This window comes from Pseudochaenichthys georgianus, chromosome 10 (assembly GCF_902827115.2).
Source record: "Pseudochaenichthys georgianus chromosome 10, fPseGeo1.2, whole genome shotgun sequence".
In the NCBI taxonomy this organism is placed as follows: Eukaryota; Metazoa; Chordata; class Actinopteri; order Perciformes; family Channichthyidae; genus Pseudochaenichthys; species Pseudochaenichthys georgianus.
In genome coordinates this window covers 26674868-26693451 of record NC_047512.1, presented here as the reverse complement: position 1 = coordinate 26693451, position 18584 = coordinate 26674868, and the positions used below count along the sequence as shown (strand labels likewise).

The 18584-nt window shown below is 41.8% G+C and overlaps 1 long non-coding RNA gene across 1 annotated transcript; it reads right to left on the bottom strand.

The window, feature by feature from the left end:
• Nucleotides 1-1671: 1671 nt before the first annotated feature.
• On the bottom strand, nt 1672-2784 carry LOC139434607 (uncharacterized). The gene is made up of 2 exons (XR_011643935.1): nt 1991-2784; nt 1672-1770 (listed from the first exon to the last, which is right to left on the bottom strand). It is a non-coding gene; the product is annotated as an uncharacterized lncRNA (long non-coding RNA).
• Nucleotides 2785-18584: the final 15800 nt, after the last annotated feature.

Here is an 18584-nt window from a genome sequence, read left to right as displayed (position 1 = left end):
GCAGATCAGCTCCACAGATGTTGAGTGCCAGTGGAGGAAGCCTGGCACTTCCAAAGTAGTCCAGCCGGTGTCTCAACTTTACCAACAGTGAGAGGAGACATACAACCCACTGGCCAGAGACATCGCCACTCAGGATGTAGACTGGTTCAGGTCTGCACTGAGGGGCGCACAGTGTGGCATGGCATGGCTTTTGTCACCTGAGCCAGAGCCGCGGCCTCAACATCAGGCCATTGTCACCGTGCCGGAGCTGGTGAAGGGGCATGGGGGTCGGGGGCTTGAGGCAATTCTTGCCTCAATGCGACTGAGCAGAGACCAGCAAGCTGCCACCCAGACAGCCACCGGAGGACAGCGGACAAAGTGGCAGTTACACAGGCGGGGCAGGTTGACAGCCAGCAAGTTTGGTTCTGTGCTGCGGTCGGGACTTTCATCCACTCCATGCGCGTCCCTCATGAAGAGGGTGCTCGGGGGGTACAACTTGGATGGAGTCATGGCTGTCAACTGGGGGGTTTTAAACGAGGCCGAAGGGGTGAAGGCTTTTGTGCAGGCCTCTCAGGAGACAGTGTTCGAGTCTGGTCTCTTTGTGAGTGAGTCGGTGTTTTGGGAGCATCCCCCGATGGACTTGTGCAGCCATCTGCCCTGCTGGAGGTGAAGTGTCCACCATCATTATATAGGATATATATATATATATATTTGTATACATATCTGTAAATTGTATAATTTTATTTGATTTAAAAGTATTTTTGATCTCTGTCTATAAACACAAACTGAGTAAGATTGACAATAAAGTTGACTTTGAAAAATATATATATTCTTTATGAAAATAGTTGACTGTTGGAGAAATGAATCCAAATGAAACGTTGGACTGAACTACAACTACGCCTTTAAATCTCTACGGACTGTTTTTCAGTGGGATGGCAAGTTCCTATCTTTAAACATTTATTAGTTTTTTCTCAGAAAACAGATTTGATTTGATTTTGATTTTGATTTTCTGAAGTTAATTTAACTTAACCATGTAAGGTCATTATTAAAAAGGTACAATCAATTTGTTTAGGGTTGAATAAAATAATGATAAACATTTCATTTGGATAATTTACTGACAGAATAAGAAACTCAATAATGCTCTACTCACCTGTTCCTTTTTATAAAGTGAAACAGTTGAAACGATAGATTTTAGTAAACTTAAAAACAACCTTCTCCAAAAGCTATCAAGGAATATACCGAATACTTGTTTTAGAACTTTATTACATATTTTTATATAAATAGTTTGAGTGATCCATAATTGACAGAAGCTTGTGTTTACACTGACCTGTCACTCATATATTAATGTCTTTGTAACTTCAGTAAACCACTACCTCACTCATTTCTTTCATCACGGTTCAGTAAACTAAGTGACACATGAACCAGTTTAATAATTATAATAACGTAGGATTGCAACTCTTTGAAACTGTAGGTGGCTCTTAAAAGAGCCGTTGTATTTGGGTGTGCTGGTCTCAGGTCAGTCTAAGCCCTCTCTCGCGGATGCGGCTGGATGTCCTTGGGCATGATGTTGACCCTCTTTGCTTGGTTAATCTTACTGGGGGGCAGCTACATGGATGTCGGTGCAGTCCACAATCATTGTGCAGTTGAAGGCAGAATGAATGTATTATTGACTCCGAATGAAGCACAACTTCATGTCATACAACACATTGACTTTATTTGTAATTGTGTAAAAAAATAAAGCATTGATTAGCAAGCAGGACCTGCAGGAACAGAGCACGGTGATGGATGGAGCTGGGAAGAGAGAAGAATAAAGAAAACAGATCAACTTTATTATCGGATATTAAAAATTCAATTTCAAAACAAGTTGCCGCTCCTACAGTTTTCTAGTATGTAAAGATGATTTCACTTGACCTATGCACAATATCACACTCAATACATGTGTGTCTCTGGGGGGTGCATTGTGCCTTTGATGTATATAAATAATATACCATAACCAAATACTATTACGTACAGTGGAAATCAGGTTGCCAGAGCAGGTCAGTCCAGTGTGCATGTTCCTCAGGGTCTCAGCAGTTACAGGTGAGGTAAATAAAATAAAAGAGAAAAAGGTCAGTAACAACACTTTAAAGTAACAACACTTTGAATAATTATCTCTTTTAATAATGTTCTATCAGTAATCACTCAACTACTGTCTTTCCAACAAACAGATTGACTCACTATCATCACAATGAAACACGTCCAGAAGAATGGACCACAGATGGAAATTAGCTATTAGCTATAATCTGGCATATTGCATCTCTTCTCTTTGCTGAGATTAATGTTTGTGTATGCATGGTCCTTCTATAAATAAATACATGTCATGCAAAGCTGCCTGCCTGCCTTCCTTCCTTCGACTCTCCCTGAACTGCCTGATCTTTTAATGTTCAATGTTAACCATTTGAGCAGATAGCATTAAGTAGAAAAGATCGCAGATGCTAATCTGCCGTTAGCCTACCTCCCGCCCCCTTAGCACCTGGCGATAGGCTCCTCTTCAAATGTTTCAGAAAATACTTAACATCATGACTACTCTTACTGTTTAACATTTGGGTTCACTTCATGTTAAGGCTAATACAAATGACAAGGCTAAGTAATGTGATGCTAACTAACGTGGTCGCTACTAGCTATGTAGCTAGCTTGACTGTGTTCCATGCACAACATGTGTATTACCTGAGATCTCTGATCCAGCGACTCCTGGTCCTTTCATCAGACGGGAAGCGATAGAACGAGCTATGATCTATAAGTATGATCACTTATGTGATTACAACCTGGTACAAAGCACACAGGCATCTTGTAAAAGTGAATTTATTTTTAGCAATCTCTTATTTATTGGAGGGAATAAATCAGTTATGAGATCTTCTTCTTCGCTTTAATTAAGAGTCGCAACCACTTGGAGCATTATCGCCTGTGACATCACTTACGCGAGCCAGAATGGGATTTGGGATTTGTAGTCTTTGTAGTCGCGTATTTTTCATAGTCTTATATTTCAACAGTTTTACGACAAAATGTGACTTTTTTGACATGGAACTTATTGTTTAAGATTGACAAACATCATATGTGTAGTTCGTGGCACAATTCAAACGGGATCAAAAGATACGTGTTCTCTCTCCATTGAATTCAATGTTAATTTTTCGCTTCCGGGGTCCCATGGGCCGGAAGTAGATGTGCGTGACTTCGCCTCTCTATAAAGTTATGGATATTAGAAAGTTATTTTCATCGAAGCAGGCGCCACAAGCTGCAGCAGCAGCAGTATCAGCAGCTGACAACAATGTCATCACCAGCAGTGAAGAAATGGATGATGTTTCAGGTTTGTGAATCTAATGGTGATATCTGCACTCTGGCTGACTGAGTAAGAAGTGAAAAAGAGTGATGTACTGTAACGTTAATCTTATAGCTAGTAAACATAGAGTAACCAAGGCAAGTTTATTTATATAGCACCTTTCAACACAAGGCAATTCAAGGTGCTTTACAAAAATGAAAGACATTCAGACAAAGGCATTTAAAAACAGTAAAAGATAATAAAAGAAACATTAAAAGAAAAAATACATGAATAAAAAGTTACAGTGCAGTTTAAGATATGAATAGTTCACACAGAAGTTCCACTTTACTGATGAACACAACAGCTCAGTTTAAATTAAAAGCAGCGACAAAAAGATAAACCACACTAAGTATGTATACAGAACATGACTAAAAATTATTCTAAGATGTACCGTTAACCCTTCATACCTCAGTCTACTTTTAAGACACTAAAATAACGTATTCCAATTTTTATTTTGTTTTCGCGCGTGTACACATAATTACAGAACCATAGCAACGGAACTGACAGGCAACACTCTGAATCCGATTGGCTGTGACTGCATCCACTCAGAGTGCCCGATTCAGAAACGTGACTCTTACACTCTTTACGTCACAAACAAAGATGGTGGATGAGAATAGATCTATAAAACGATAAGCAATGCGCAGTGGATCGGAAGAGGACGGTGTGTCGGCGTTGTTCGATAGCGGTGCGGTATGCTAATGGAAACACACGCCAAACATGCTAAATCACATCAGAAGGCATCACCCAGATTTGCCAATCACCGGAGCCCGGCAAAAGACAACAGCAGTTCAACAGCTGATCCCCGCTGTTTTTAATAAACCAATAGACATGAGAGCCGAGAGACCAAAATACATAACGGAAGCTTTTGGCATACTTTTTCAATGACTTTGCGCTCTGGAAACACTTTCTTATTATTTATGATGTAATATTTTCAAGACAATCTTTTTAGTTTTACAGCTTGATGAAACCTTTTTGTTTGACATCAGCCATTATAGATACTATGGCCATCTGAGTGTTTATGGTTTGTTTTTAACTGTTTAATACAGTTAATTATTCAAAATGTCAGAGTTCCTTATTTTTAAACTGAAACTTGCACTACTGTTCAAAAGTAAATAACAACAAACCTGGAATTATGCATTTGGGACTTTTTTTTGCTTTTTCTTGTTGTACCGAACCGTGACCCCCGAACCGAGGTACGAACCGAACCGTGACTTCTGTGAACCGTTACACCCCTAGTCCCCGGTGTTCCAGGGAACTCACCAAGTGTCAGAAAACACAACCCTCTCTCTTTTCCTCCATACCCAAATCTCTAAAACGGGGCTGCAACGGAGCTGATACAGACTGATCTTGAATTATTTTCTACGTCACAGAAGTGGTGCTCCGCTTATTGGTCAATTCTCCACCTATCAGGGGAATGTGGGGTTAGGCCACGGCCGGCCATTGCGCTGGAGACGCTGTAATACATATGCCAGGCCTGTAAGTGGCGCTGTAGTCTGCCACAAAAGCAGCGAAGAAGACTTCCCGCGCATGGTTGCCATGGTTGCCCTTCTGTTTATACTCTGCTCTGGCTCCTTTTCTCCCTCCCCGAGGCGAGCGTTTGCTCCCTCGCTGTAATTCAATGCAATCCCTCCCTCGCTGTAATTCTCTCCGGTAGTCCACCAGCAGATGACAAACACCCTCCTCTCCGGCTCTTCCAAGGAACGAGGGGACCGTGCGGCAGAGTTTCAGTTAGATTTCTTTTCCGCCGGTCAACATGTCCGTTAAAGTTTAAATCTTCCGGACAAAATTAGAAAAGTGCCGGTCAAAGGTCTTCTTTGTTATTTATTGATCTTTAAAACAAATGAATAACGACTCTATATAATAATAATATAAGAATAAAACACGGAGGACGGAGATCTCTTTTTCTCCCCCTCTTCTCCCCGCTGCAGCCCAGCAGCTGATCTCAAAGCACGCGCCCCTCTCCTGCAGGGGGGCGTGGTGCAGCTCACAGAATCAGCCCCCTGCAAAAACAGCGCTGGAAAGAGCAAATAGAGCGAAATGAGGCATGGCTAAAATGCAGGATCTGTTTGGTATTTTGAAAGAAAAACTATTTATATACGTTATATAGGTATGGCCCTACAATATATTGTTCAAATATAGCATGATATGTCCCCTTTAAGGTATTATTAAGGTAGGGTTAATGTTGTTCTCAAAGTGCACCAGATTGATGCTTTTAACTTCAATATTTAAAAAAAAAATCTTCCCGGAGGGAGCATGCCCCCGGACCCCCCTAGAGGAGGCGACGACCCCCCTAAAGGATGTTTGGTCCACCCCCCACTTGTAAAAAAAATTGCACTTTACCCCTGCACCCCCCCCCCCCCCCCCCAACAACTCCTGGGCTAAGCCCCGGATCTCCTACAATCCTAAATCCGCCTCTGATTCAGACTATAAGCTAATGCAGACTATAAATCAATAATCAAATAAACATATCATTATAGGTAAAAAAAACATCTAGCAGCACTATGGAAAGTAATTGTAATCTAGTAATTTCATAAATATGATTATTGTGCCATTATGCATAACAAGTACTTTTATTTCGGTACTTTAAGGCGAGACCATAGACCAGGGGTCTTCAACTAAAATTCAACGAGGTCCAGTTAGAGAAAATCTCCCCATGCAAAGGTCCGGAACATCAAAATGTCTAAGTTGCTTCATGAATTAGTGTGATATATATTGAAGTGACCTGTAGCTTTATCAACGTCTGCATGTAATCAACAACTGACTGCCAATCAAATAAAGAAAGTACAATTCAAAAACAACAATATGTATTGTCAATTAACATTACTTAAATAATGTGGATATGTGTAATGTTTAAATATTGAAGTTAAATGCATCAATGTGGATGGATACATCTCTCAACACCCATATGGAAGAGAACTGTAGCATATTTTCCTTTTTGGATATTTTACAAATCACTCCCCTTTTAAACTCTATTCTTGTTATTTTTAACAACTTTTTTGTTGCTGTCATATAGTATTTTATACCTGTTTTTCATTTAGTCTCATTAATAACTATAATGATCATATCAAGGTGTGCCTTAACCTCACTGAGCTGAGGTTATTTGAGCCTCTCAGGAGATAGCTCTCTTCCACCTGGTTGTAGAAAAGCTCTTTAAATTCGTTAGCATAGCTAGCTAACCAGATGCTAATAACAACAGATCGCCACTGTGCTTACAACTAAAGACACAGCCACGCAAACACTGCGGCATGTGTACCCTTATGCAGTGGTGTAGTGGGCGTTGGACGCGGGGGTACGCCATACCCCCACTTATTTGGAGCATGATCTTTTTTGTAATAGTCTAATAAATATAAAATCATTGCCAGTCTTATCAGTTGCAAGTGTGTATTTGTTGTAATAATGACAAAAACATAATACATTTCACAGTAATTATAATACAAAATAAAAACGATTTCCTTAAAGAATTATGATTAGTCATCACGCTCGTGACCCCGCGGCGAGCTGGGGGTGTGTCAGTGACACACCCACGGCCAGTTTACCGGCCGCCGATTTTGCGGCAGCTCTTTCCCTCAAGAACGCTAACGAAAAAGCTCTATAATGGCAGGCAAACATTTTTTACTTGACTTCTTTTCTAAAAAGAATATAATTCACAAGAAGAAAGAGTCTAGCAGCACCGAAGCTACAAGTGAAGCTGCTACTAGTACTACAGTACATCATCAGAAGAGCCGCCTAAAGACGTGGATAATGCTAGCTAACGTGCACGTTAGCCGCGCTAGCAACGTTCCCCTGGCTAGCTCAAGCTCACCTTTCCCAGAGGTATGGACGGAGGAGATATGGCGGAGGAAACAAGAGACATACCCGTGGATAGACTGCAAAGCTGGGAAACTGGGCTGCAAAGTTTGTTCATCCATATCTGATGTATCAGTCTTCAAAATGCAAGGTGTGTGTGTGTGTGTGAATAAAGCAGCGCTGTCTGCTTATTTGCAATGTAGGCTAGGCCTAATCAGAATAATTTCCAGTCCAGATTCAATGTTTGCATTAGTAGGCTATATATATTTTTCGTTTTGTTTATTTAATAAGTTAATTTCAGGACAACTTTGGGAATTTTGTTTGTTTGTTATGAGTTTTAAATAGATTTTGAAAGTGGAGATAGAGAGAGAGAAAAGCAGCGCTGTCTGCTTAGTTGCAATACTGTAGTTTATGCAATTTAGGCCTATACATTGTTTATGTAACGTATGTGCCAGTGTGTCCATGGTTTTGAGTCTGTGTGTGTTGAGCACAGCGCCGTCTGCTTTTTGCAGGACAGTAAGTAAAGTAGGACTAAGCATACCGGTAGTTTCTGTGGACCTGTCTGCCCGTTTTGTGAGTGCACTGCGCGCGTGCGCACTTGTTTGGGATGACCTAATTTAAAATAGCGTCCCCCCAGTAAAAAAATCTCCACTACACCACTGCCCTTATGGGTATTGCAATATTTTAAGGGCTGGAGCGGCGTTCCGGTGCTCAGCACTCCTTTCAGACGAGACATATACCACGTGAAGACACGTTACGCTCGTGTTGTGTTCATGAACCTGTCCTTGGCCAGGAAAAACAGGTACTCGCTTGTTTAATTATTTTTGCGGTCTAGATTTCTTCTTCTTTTTTGAAGTGAGAAGTTGTCCGTCTGTCGGACTGACTCCCTCCCCCCCACCCCCAAAACGAAAACTCTTCGGTTCTCCACGAATTACACAAGTCACCCAAATCAGCGTTAAAAAAGCGGGAGGCGCCGAAAAATCCCCTATTAATGTATTGATTATAGCTCCGGGTCCGTATAGGTCGGCGTCGGGATCCGGACCGCGGTCCGCCTGTTGCCGACCCCTGCCATAGACTGTATAGAGAGGCGAAGTCACGCCCATCTACTTCCGGCCCATGGGACCCCGGAAGCGAAAAATTAACATTGAATTCAATGGAGAGAGAAAACGTATCTTTTGATCCCGTTTGAATTGTGCCACGAACTACACATATGATGTTTCTCAATCTTAAACAATAAGTTCCGTGTCAAAAAAGTCACATTTTGTCGTAAAACTGTTGAAATATAAGACTATGAAAAATACGCGACTACAAAGACTACAAATCCCATTCTGGTTCGCGTAAGTGATGTCACAGGCGATAATGCTCCAAGTGGTTGCGACTCGTAATTAAAGCGAAGAAGAAGAAGATCTCATAACTGATTTATTCCCTCCAATAAATAAGAGATTGCTAAAAATAAATTCACTTTTACAAGATGCCTGTGTGCTTTGTACCAGGTTGTAATCACATAAGTGATCATACTTATAGATCACAGCTCGTTCTATCGCTTCCCGTCTGATGAAAGGACCAGGAGTCGTTGGACCAAACATATCAGGTAATACACATGTTGTGCATGGAACACAGTCAAGCTAGCTACATAGCTAGTAGCGAGCACGTTAGTTAGCATCACATTACTTAGCCTTGTCATTTGTGTTAGCCTTAACATGAAGTGAACCCAAATGTTAAACAGTAAGAGTAGTCATGATGGTAAGTATTTTGTGAAACATTTGAAGAGGAGCCTATCGCCCCCTCCACCAGGTGCTAAGGGAGCGGGAGGTAGGCTAACGGCAGATTAGCATCTGCGATCTTTTCTACTTAATGCTATCTGCTCAAATGGTTAACATTGAACATTAAAAGATCAGGCAGTTCAGGGAGAGTCGAAGGAAGGAAGGCAGGCAGGCAGCTTTGCATGACATGTATTTATTTATAGAAGGACCATGCATACAAAAACATTAATCTCAGCAAAGAGAAGAGATGCAATATGCCAGATTATAGCTAATAGCTAATTTCCATCTGTGGTCCATTCTTCTGGACGTGTTTCATTGTGATGATAGTGAGTCAATCTGTTTGTTGGAAAGACAGTAGTTGAGTGATTACTGAGAGAAAATTATTAAAAGAGATAATTATTCAAAGTGTTGTTACTTTAAAGTGTTGTTACTGACCTTTTTCTCTTTTATTTTCTTTACCTCACCTGTAACTGCCGAGACCCTGAGGAACATGCACACTGACCTGCTCTGGCAACCTGACTTCCACTGTACGTAATAGTATTTGGTTATGGTATATTATTTATATACATCAAAGGCACAATGCACCCCCCAGAGACACACATGTATTGAGTGTGATATTGTGCATAGGTCAAGTGAAATCATCTTTACATACTAGAAAACTGTAGGAGCGGCAACTTGTTTTGAAATTGAATTTTTAATATCCGATAATGAAGTTGATCTGTTTTCTTTATTCTTCTCTCTTCCCAGCTCCATCCATCACCATGCTCTGTTCCTGCAGGTCCTGCTTGCTAATCAATGCTTTATTTTTTTACACAATTACAAATAAAGTCAATGTATTGTATGACATGAAGTTGTGCTTCATTCGGAGTCAATAATAAATTCATTCTGCCTTCAACTGCACAATGATTGTGGACTGCACCGACATCCATGTAGCTGCCCCCCAGTAAGATGAACCAAGCAAAGAGGGTCGCCATCATGCCCAAGGACATCCAGCTGGCCCGCTGCATCCGCAGAGAGAGGGCTTAAACTGACCTGAGACCAGCACACCCAAATACAACGGCTCTTTTAAGAGCCACCTACAGTTTCAAAGAGTTGCAATCCTACGTTATTATAATTATTAAACTGGTTCATGTGTCACTTAGTTTACTGAACCGTGATGAATGAAAGAAATTAGTGAGGTAGTGGTTTAAATAAGTTACAAAGACATTAATATATGAGTAACAGGTCAGTGTAAACACAAGCTTCTGTCAATTATGGATCACTCAAACTATTTATATAAAAATATGTAATAAAGTTCTAAAACAAGTATTCGGTAGCTTGATAGCTTTTGGAGAAGGTTGTTTTTAAGTTTACTAAAATCTATCGTTTCAACTGTTTCACTTTATAAAAAGGAACAGGTGAGTAGAGCATCATTGAGTTTCTTATTCTGTCAGTAAATTATCCAAATGAAATGTTTATCATTATTTTATTCAACCCTAAACAAATTGATTGTACCTTTTTAATAATGACCTTACATGGTTAAGTTAAATTAACTTCAGTAAATCAAATCTGTTCTGAGAAAAAACTAATAAATGTTTAAAGATAGGAACTTGCCATCCCACTGAAAAACAGTTCGTAGAGATTTAAAGGCGTAGTTGTAGTTCAGTCCAACGTTTCATTTGGATTCATTTCTCCAACAGTCAACTATTTTCATAAAGAATATATATATTTTTCAAAGTCAACTTTATTGTCAATCTTACTCAGTTTGTGTTTATAGACAGAGAGATCAAAAATACTTTTAAATCAAATAAAATTATACAATTTACAGATATGTATACAAATATATATATATATATATATATATCCTATATAATGATGGTGGACACTTCACCTCCAGCAGGGCAGATGGCTGCACAAGTCCATCGGGGGATGCTCCCAAAACACCGACTCACTCACAAAGAGACCAGACCCGAACACTGTCTCCTGATAGGCCTGCACAAAAGCCTTCACCCCTTCGGCCTCGTTTACAACCCCCCAGTTGACAGCCATGACTCCGTCCAAGTTGTACCCCCCGAGCACCCTCTTCATGAGGGACGCGCATGGAGTGGATGAAAGTCCCGACCGCAGCACAGCACCAAACTTGCTGGCTGTCAACCTGCCCCGCCTGTGTAACTGCCACTTTGTCCGCTGTCCTCCGGTGGCTGTCTGGGTGGCAGCTTGCTGGTCTCTGCTCAGTCGCATTGAGGCAAGAATTGCCTCAAGCCCCCGACCCCCATGCCCCTTCACCAGCTCCGGCACGGTGACAATGGCCTGATGTTGAGGCCGCGGCTCTGGCTCAGGTGACAAAAGCCATGCCATGCCACACTGTGCGCCCCTCACTGCAGACCTGAACCAGTCTACATCCTGAGTGGCGATGTCTCTGGCCAGTGGGTTGTATGTCTCCTCTCACTGTTGGTAAAGTTGAGACACCGGCTGGACTACTTTGGAAGTGCCAGGCTTCCTCCACTGGCACTCAACATCTGTGGAGCTGATCTGCCACATGGCACATATTGCCAATGCTGCAGCGTGGCTGCATTTGTACATCCCCCGTGCACAATCACAGACAGCGCTCTGCATCGCGCCATCGTCTCCCATGCAGATCTGTACAAATAAAGTAAGTACCATGTTTGTTAGCATGCTATAATAGATTGAATGAGCAATAATACAAGGATGGTCCGGATCTGGGGGTGGGAGGGGTTATTTTTCCATAGTTTTGTCTGATTGTTGTTATTGTTTGTTTTTTCTGTATTTTTTGTAATGTGTGTTGTACTGGTTGTGATTGTACATTGTATTTTTCTAAATGTGTATGAATACATTTTTGAAAAACATTTGATTAACAATAAAAAAGGATTTGGTCAGGATCTAGACTCAGTGTGTAGTTTATTAATTAATCAATGCTCTCTACATTAGGAAAACACATACCAGTGTACCCGAGGGAGTCACACACAGCTGTGCCTAGATAACCAAACAAATTGACAAGATAACCAAAACCCTTGAATCTACACACAGCAAATAAACTCAAATGACACAACGAGATGTAAAAGGAGATCACACATACAGTATAGTCGATATAAAACTGGCCGCTTCAATCTGAAGAGCAACTAAAACAAAACACGGGAGTTTACCTTGTTCTTGTGAACACTAATGTTATCCACAGCATACACACAGACCACGAAGTTCTAAAGGAGAACACTAGTTACTGAAACAAAACACGTTAGGGTACCTTGTTAGCTAATGTTAGCTAGCTGACATTAACGTTACACATTGCACTCATATTACTCACCAACATCTTGTAAAGCCGGTCCCGCTGCTCTTACAGAACCGAATAACTCCCCTTTCGTGTATGTACAGCTCTCAACGTGTCCAGACTTGTAGTCACCTCGTTTTATACTTTTATTCTCATTCTGAAAGAAACAGGTGAAATGTGCTAACGTGACGGCCGTCTTTGTGATGGTGACGCGTATTGTGCGAGACCAGAGACCTGTAGTTCACTCAGCGGTTTCACACAAAAAAATGTGTAACTTCACAGTTTTACGACACATTTAAAATTTTTTGACTTGCAAAATATTCTTTTAAATTGACAAACATCATATGTGTCATTCGTGGCACAATTCAAACGGGATCAAAAGATAACCTTTCTCTCTCCATTGACTTCAATGTATAATTTACGCTTCCGGGGTCCCATGGAGGCTCCCGAAAAGGGAGGGACTTCGCCTCTCTATATATAAATGGACGTAGGGTCCGTGACGTCACCCATAAGATTCTGCAGAGTTGCCGAGAAGCCCTTAGTAGGCGGAGTCGGCCACTAACGGCTCGACAGTGACGTCGATTTTAACTCCCGCCTGCTCCAAATAAGGGCAAAGAGGCAGAGCCGAGGCGGGATCTGCTGACAACAGACGTGAAATGACGGACGAGACACCCCAGGTGAATAGGGTAATTTTTTTAACTTAAAAGGTATCAGCTAGAAATTTCTTCAGTTAATTACTTACAATAAGGCAATTGTTTTTTGTATTACAAGTTTTCTGAAATAGCATGTTTAAATATGCAAATTGTCCATTATCTCATTAAATTTAAATTAAATTCTCATTAAACAGTTTTTCCCGGGTCGCCGAGGTGCTGGCGTTGTTTGTTCGCCGCTCCTCCGCCCCAAATATTGTACTTTAGTCCAGATCAGAACCTCTCCTGTCTGGCTCTCTACTTTTGAAACGTCAGTCATCAGCAAAAATAGCAGCATCTCTATATCGAATCAACACAGAACTTTGTGTTGTCATCTCCTACCTGCTGGCTCTTTCCTGCTCACCGGTCCCTAGCCCGCTAGCTAGCTAGCATTATCGGACCTAGCAGGCTGCTACCTAGATGCTCCACGGCTCCCTAAAGTCTGCTGAGCTAACATTTCTGTCTCCACCCTAACTCCGCGGCTCGTGTGGGTCTTCCCATCCCGCTGCGATCCAATAGTATGAAGCTGCAGCGTCGGAGACAGCAGTTACAGAACCGCAGTTACAGAACCACACACACAGGTCCCGCACGTCAACGCACGTTCACATGAATGTTCATATATATATTCTGTTAATTTAGTTGAGAATTTCAAAAATATAGTCTTTTATATGTATATTAAACAACACTGTTAATTTAGTTTTGGGTATGTTTATAATTCTAGTTTCATTATTATTCAAAAGAAAACAACACTGTTAAACACTGTTCCTTCTAGAGTATCATAATTCTCGTTTCATTATTATTCAAAAGAAAACAACACTGTTAAACACTGTTCCTTCTACAGTATCATAATTCTCGTTTCATTATTATTATTAATAAATCAAAGGTGTCTTCGAAGAGGTGCTAGATTACTGAAAAACAACTGTGAGTGTGTTCATGCACCAGCCTGCAAAAGATAAACAAGCAGTTTGACCGAGAGGCATTTCAGTTCAGAATACATTTTTATTTATTTGTATTGCGGGGTCTGCTGTTTCTTCACTGGGGGTGAGGCGGGGTCTGCTGTTCCCTCTCGAGGGAGATAACCTGTCGTGGCACTCTGAATATTGGCTGAAGGGTTCCCTCCAGCAAGCTTCTGGCCTCCAGAGTCCAGAAGGCAAACCTTTGGCCATGCCTTTGAAACAATAAGAATAAGACGTCATCTAAAGTATTGCATAGGCTAAAGCATTGGTGCACAATTGATATGCATTAATAATCTCAACAATAACTGACTAAAACACCTCATGCAATATTACAAAACATGTCAAAATGATGACACTGTCTGATAAACGGTAAACAGGCAGTCAGCACAGTAAAGATTATTTACAATTAATTCAAATTGTAATACAATGACTATTAAAGAAGCATTTACACTGAAGACAGAACTTAGGCTACTGCTGATTTAATGTAGTGGACATATTGACATGCTTTTGTCATCCGTTGAAGTTTAATTAATTAGCTGACTATAATTAATCATTAGGGTTGGGAAGTTTACTTTTTTTTAAAATAGTAGTAGGTAGTAGTAGGTTACAGATGAGTAATTACCCTGTTAAATTGTAATAAGTAATGTAACTTGACTATGTAACTATTTGTATTGAAATTCTAATGTTAATTATGGTTATTTTATGTTTTTTGTGAGTCACTTTGGATAAAAGCCTCTGTCAAATAACATAACCATAACATACAGTTTCATTAAACAAATAAACAAAATGGTTAACAGTTGGTTTTGCAGCGAGTCATCATAGGCTAACAGATTACATTTAGCACTTGTTGCTTGTATGGCTGTTCAATACAACAGAATAGTTTTTAACTTTAAAAAAAAACATGATTCACATTACTCACACTCTTACTGTAATTAGTGATTCAATTACTCAACTATGACACCTAGTTGGGCTTGCCAAAATCACGCTAGTTTCATTAAACAAATGATCAAATATGCTAACGAAGCTAATGCTTTTGGTAATGCTTTTGCCGAAAGCTATAGCTAACGAATAGTTGTTTTTAGAGACTTTAATACGGTTAGAAGCTATCATAAGCAAACAGATGTTTGTTTGTATTGCCTTAACACTATCATAGTTAATGTTAGCTAATCACACTTCATTTCAAGACACCGGAATTGTTATTAATGTTAAACAAATAAAACTGTAAAAGCACTTCACATTACTCACATTCTCTGCGTTGACGTTCACATTCATGTGAACGTGCTCCGTCACGTGCCGCCGTGACGCGGGACCTGTGTGTGCGGTTCTACAAGTGCGGTCCTGTAACGGAGCGTCCACACTACAGCTTCAAAAATAGCTTGGAGCTGGGCGTGTCTGGAGCTTGGGGATTTTATTCAAGCAACACGGCCAACAACCAATCACATGAATCTCCCGCCCCCGACATACAAAGCAAAAAACCCCGGGGATTTTATGGGAGCAATATATATATAAACTCCCCAAACAGGCGAAAACCTACCAGTTTCACCCACTGTCTCTGCCACCTCCCTCCATGCCTGGTTCCTCCGGTTTGTATCCCGGTAGGTGAAGAGGGTCTGGTCATACAAAACCGGGTGATTTGCTACGGCGATAGTTAGTTTCTCCTCCGACTTTTTTTGAAATATAGACGCGGTTTGATTGGCTACGGCTTCAGCTGTCAGATTTTGGGAAACGGGATTTCATTGGCTGGCGCTGGCTACTCCGGCGTCTCCGGTGTCAGAAGTTGAACATTGTTCAACTTCTGTCGCCGGAGACGCCTGAGACAGACCGCTCTGCTACCCACAATTCAGTTCGGCGAAAAAGCGAGGCTACGTGACGTCACCCCATTGAAAGTGAATGGGCAGATTGGAGCTTTCGACGCTGTAGTGTAGACGGGCCGTAACTGTTGTCTCCGACGCTGCAGCTTCATGCTACTCCTGCGATCAGCCGGCTTCCCCGCTGACATCGTCTATCCCTGCCGCCTACAGCCGGTGGCTATCAAGCTAGCTAACAAGCTAGCTTGCACCAGGCTGTCAGCCCCTCATACGATTCTCCTCCGGAAACCACTGGAATTATTCTCCTGATATGCTGTGGATTATCCTGCTCATTGTATCTGGACTCACACCGCTCCTTCTTCCACGGTCATCCGGCTCCTGGTCTCTGCTGCCCGGGTCCCCAGCATTAGCTAGCTCCGTGCTAGCGCCACTTCACTGGATCATGCCGCCGCTCTACTCCCTGTCAGATCTCCACTCCTTTAATAACCGCCTGCCTCCGGACTGCATGGATATCTTCGCAGATAATGAAATACTCCGCAAACGCCGTCCTCCACACAGAGGCTCTGGCCGTACGTTTTTATTTCATTCCACGTCTCCACACTCCATCCCGTCCATTCGGTCCTGTTCCACGCCCACACTACGCCATCACAACAAACAACACGTGAATCTGACCAATGTCCTTCCACGCCCCCGGTCCACACAACCCGCCCCCCAATGCAACGTCACCTCAGAGCAGCCCTGCTCAACACACGCTCAGGGCTCGACATTATAAATGGCCCGCTGGCCCGGAAGCACTGTTAATGGCGCGTTTCCACTGCAGGCCTCGCTCGGTTTGGTTAGGCCTTATTAGGCCCCGCTCACTTTAATGCTGCGCTTCCATTACAGATTAGGAACTGGGGTAGTTACTATAGTAACGCAGTGTAGGTGGAGCCGTGACGTAATCTTCAATGAGAGCCCCAGAAAAACAACACAGCCGTTAGCTCTTAGCACTCAGAGCTCACAGCTCTTCATATCTGTTCAGAAACTAGACAAAAGTTAAACAAGTACAAACCACAGACTGCCTGTGTCATGGCGAATACAGTCGCTGGTTTATTTATGTCTGTATAGGCCGTTGTTGTGAGTGTGGACTGTCGGAGCATAACGTTAGCTTAGCCAAGCTCCATTTAGAAAACACGCATTTTAAAAGGGTTTTTCGCCTGCCGTCTGTCTGCACGACTCTGCAGACTTGTCAAAGCATTAATTCATGGTTTTTACTAACCGGTATCAGTATGTTGTTACTTCGGCATCATTTTGAAACGTGTATTACAATTAAATCACGGTCAACATCTTGTTGTAGTGTGGAACCTACTGCTGCAGGTCTCCCTTGAAAAAGAGATCATTGATCTCAATGGGATTTTACCTGGATAAATAAAGGTTTTGAATTGAATTGTAGTTGTAGCCCCCTTGCCAGCGATTCTCTCTCTAGTTTAGCATACTCAGCCCTAGAACCACGATTTTATGGGGCCAGAAAAACTGTGAATTAGGACCCGCTAGCCGGTACTAGGCCAATCGGAAACGCAACCAAAAACGGGCCCCGCATGGCTCGGCACGCTTAAAGCGAGCTACCCGCTGCAGTGGAAACGCGCCATTAGACACCTCGGACCAGCATAACCGACTTTCCACTTGCCCGCTCGGGCCACTACAAATATTGCATTAACAAAAAAAAATGGTCCTGTGGTATTGGTATTTTGACTAGCAATTTTGTTAAATTGTTTCGTTTATTAATGCTACAACATAGAGTTTCGTGAGTCAGTTGTTGGGTGAAAAGCAAACAGCTGTTTGCTGCGGAGCCCGAAAAAAAAGAAAAAAAAAAGTTTTAACAACATGTTTATTTATTGACTTTTCATTCCTGTATAATCATTTTGCGCAAAGATGGCACTGTTTGTCAGAGCACTTCATCCTTCTGGGATTTCATGAAGAACAGCTTCAACGCCTGTGTGTATGGGAACACCTCTGGTGCTGGTCCATTAACTGCCAGTGTTTCCCACAGATCTGTTTCCCACATATCTGAAATAGCGGTAGTGGTGGTAGCGGGGGGTCGCTTGTTAGCAGACCCTTCACGCGATGGCAGAGCGAACAGGTACAGGCAGGGCCCATAATGATAGCCCTATAGTTTAAATCTACTACCCACACATGAACATATGGAAATGGGTTACTATTTTAAAAAAAAAATGTATTTATAAATGTATTTAGGAACCTATCCATGTGATTTTTAGTGGGAGTCGACCTCAAATCCTCTATGGGGGTCCAGGGGCATGCCTCCCGGTAAGATTTTATTTTTTATTTTGGAGTTAAATGCATCAATCTGGTGCATTTTGAGGGGAAAATATAGAGACTAGATCTATGGAAACACCTATATTAAACAGAACTGTATACATTTCAATAATCATAAAATCATGGCCATAACCAATAACATACCATTTCCAATATGAAAAAAACACTGAAACTTGTTTATTAATTTATTTTTGGTTCATTTATAGTTGTGAGTGTGTGCTCCTGAATCAGCATCTCCCGTCTCCCTCCTCTCCCCCCTGCTCCTCTTTGAGGCAGCAGCAAAGACTAGTTTTCTCTCAACAAGTTTTAAAAGTGTACCTTTTTTCACCTTAATATGTGTTTACATAACTGGTGACCACACCGTTTGAGACCCACTGAAAACTTAGACTAAGTTAACTATCTAAACACTCAGAGTCCTTTACCTCACCTGAGCTGAGCTTATCCCGAGCTTGAATGACACACAGAGACCAATCAAGGGCTTTGATTTATGATCTGTATGACAGTGGCCATGTCGGCAGGCCACATCATGTGGACAGCCAGTCACCCTGTGTGAGGCAGGCCACTTAACAGGCCAGAAGGAGGCGAGATCAGTGCAAGGGAGCGAGGGACCATTGTCCACAAGTTAATCGATCGCAGATGGCGTCGTGGTCATGGACGAATAAAAAGAAAA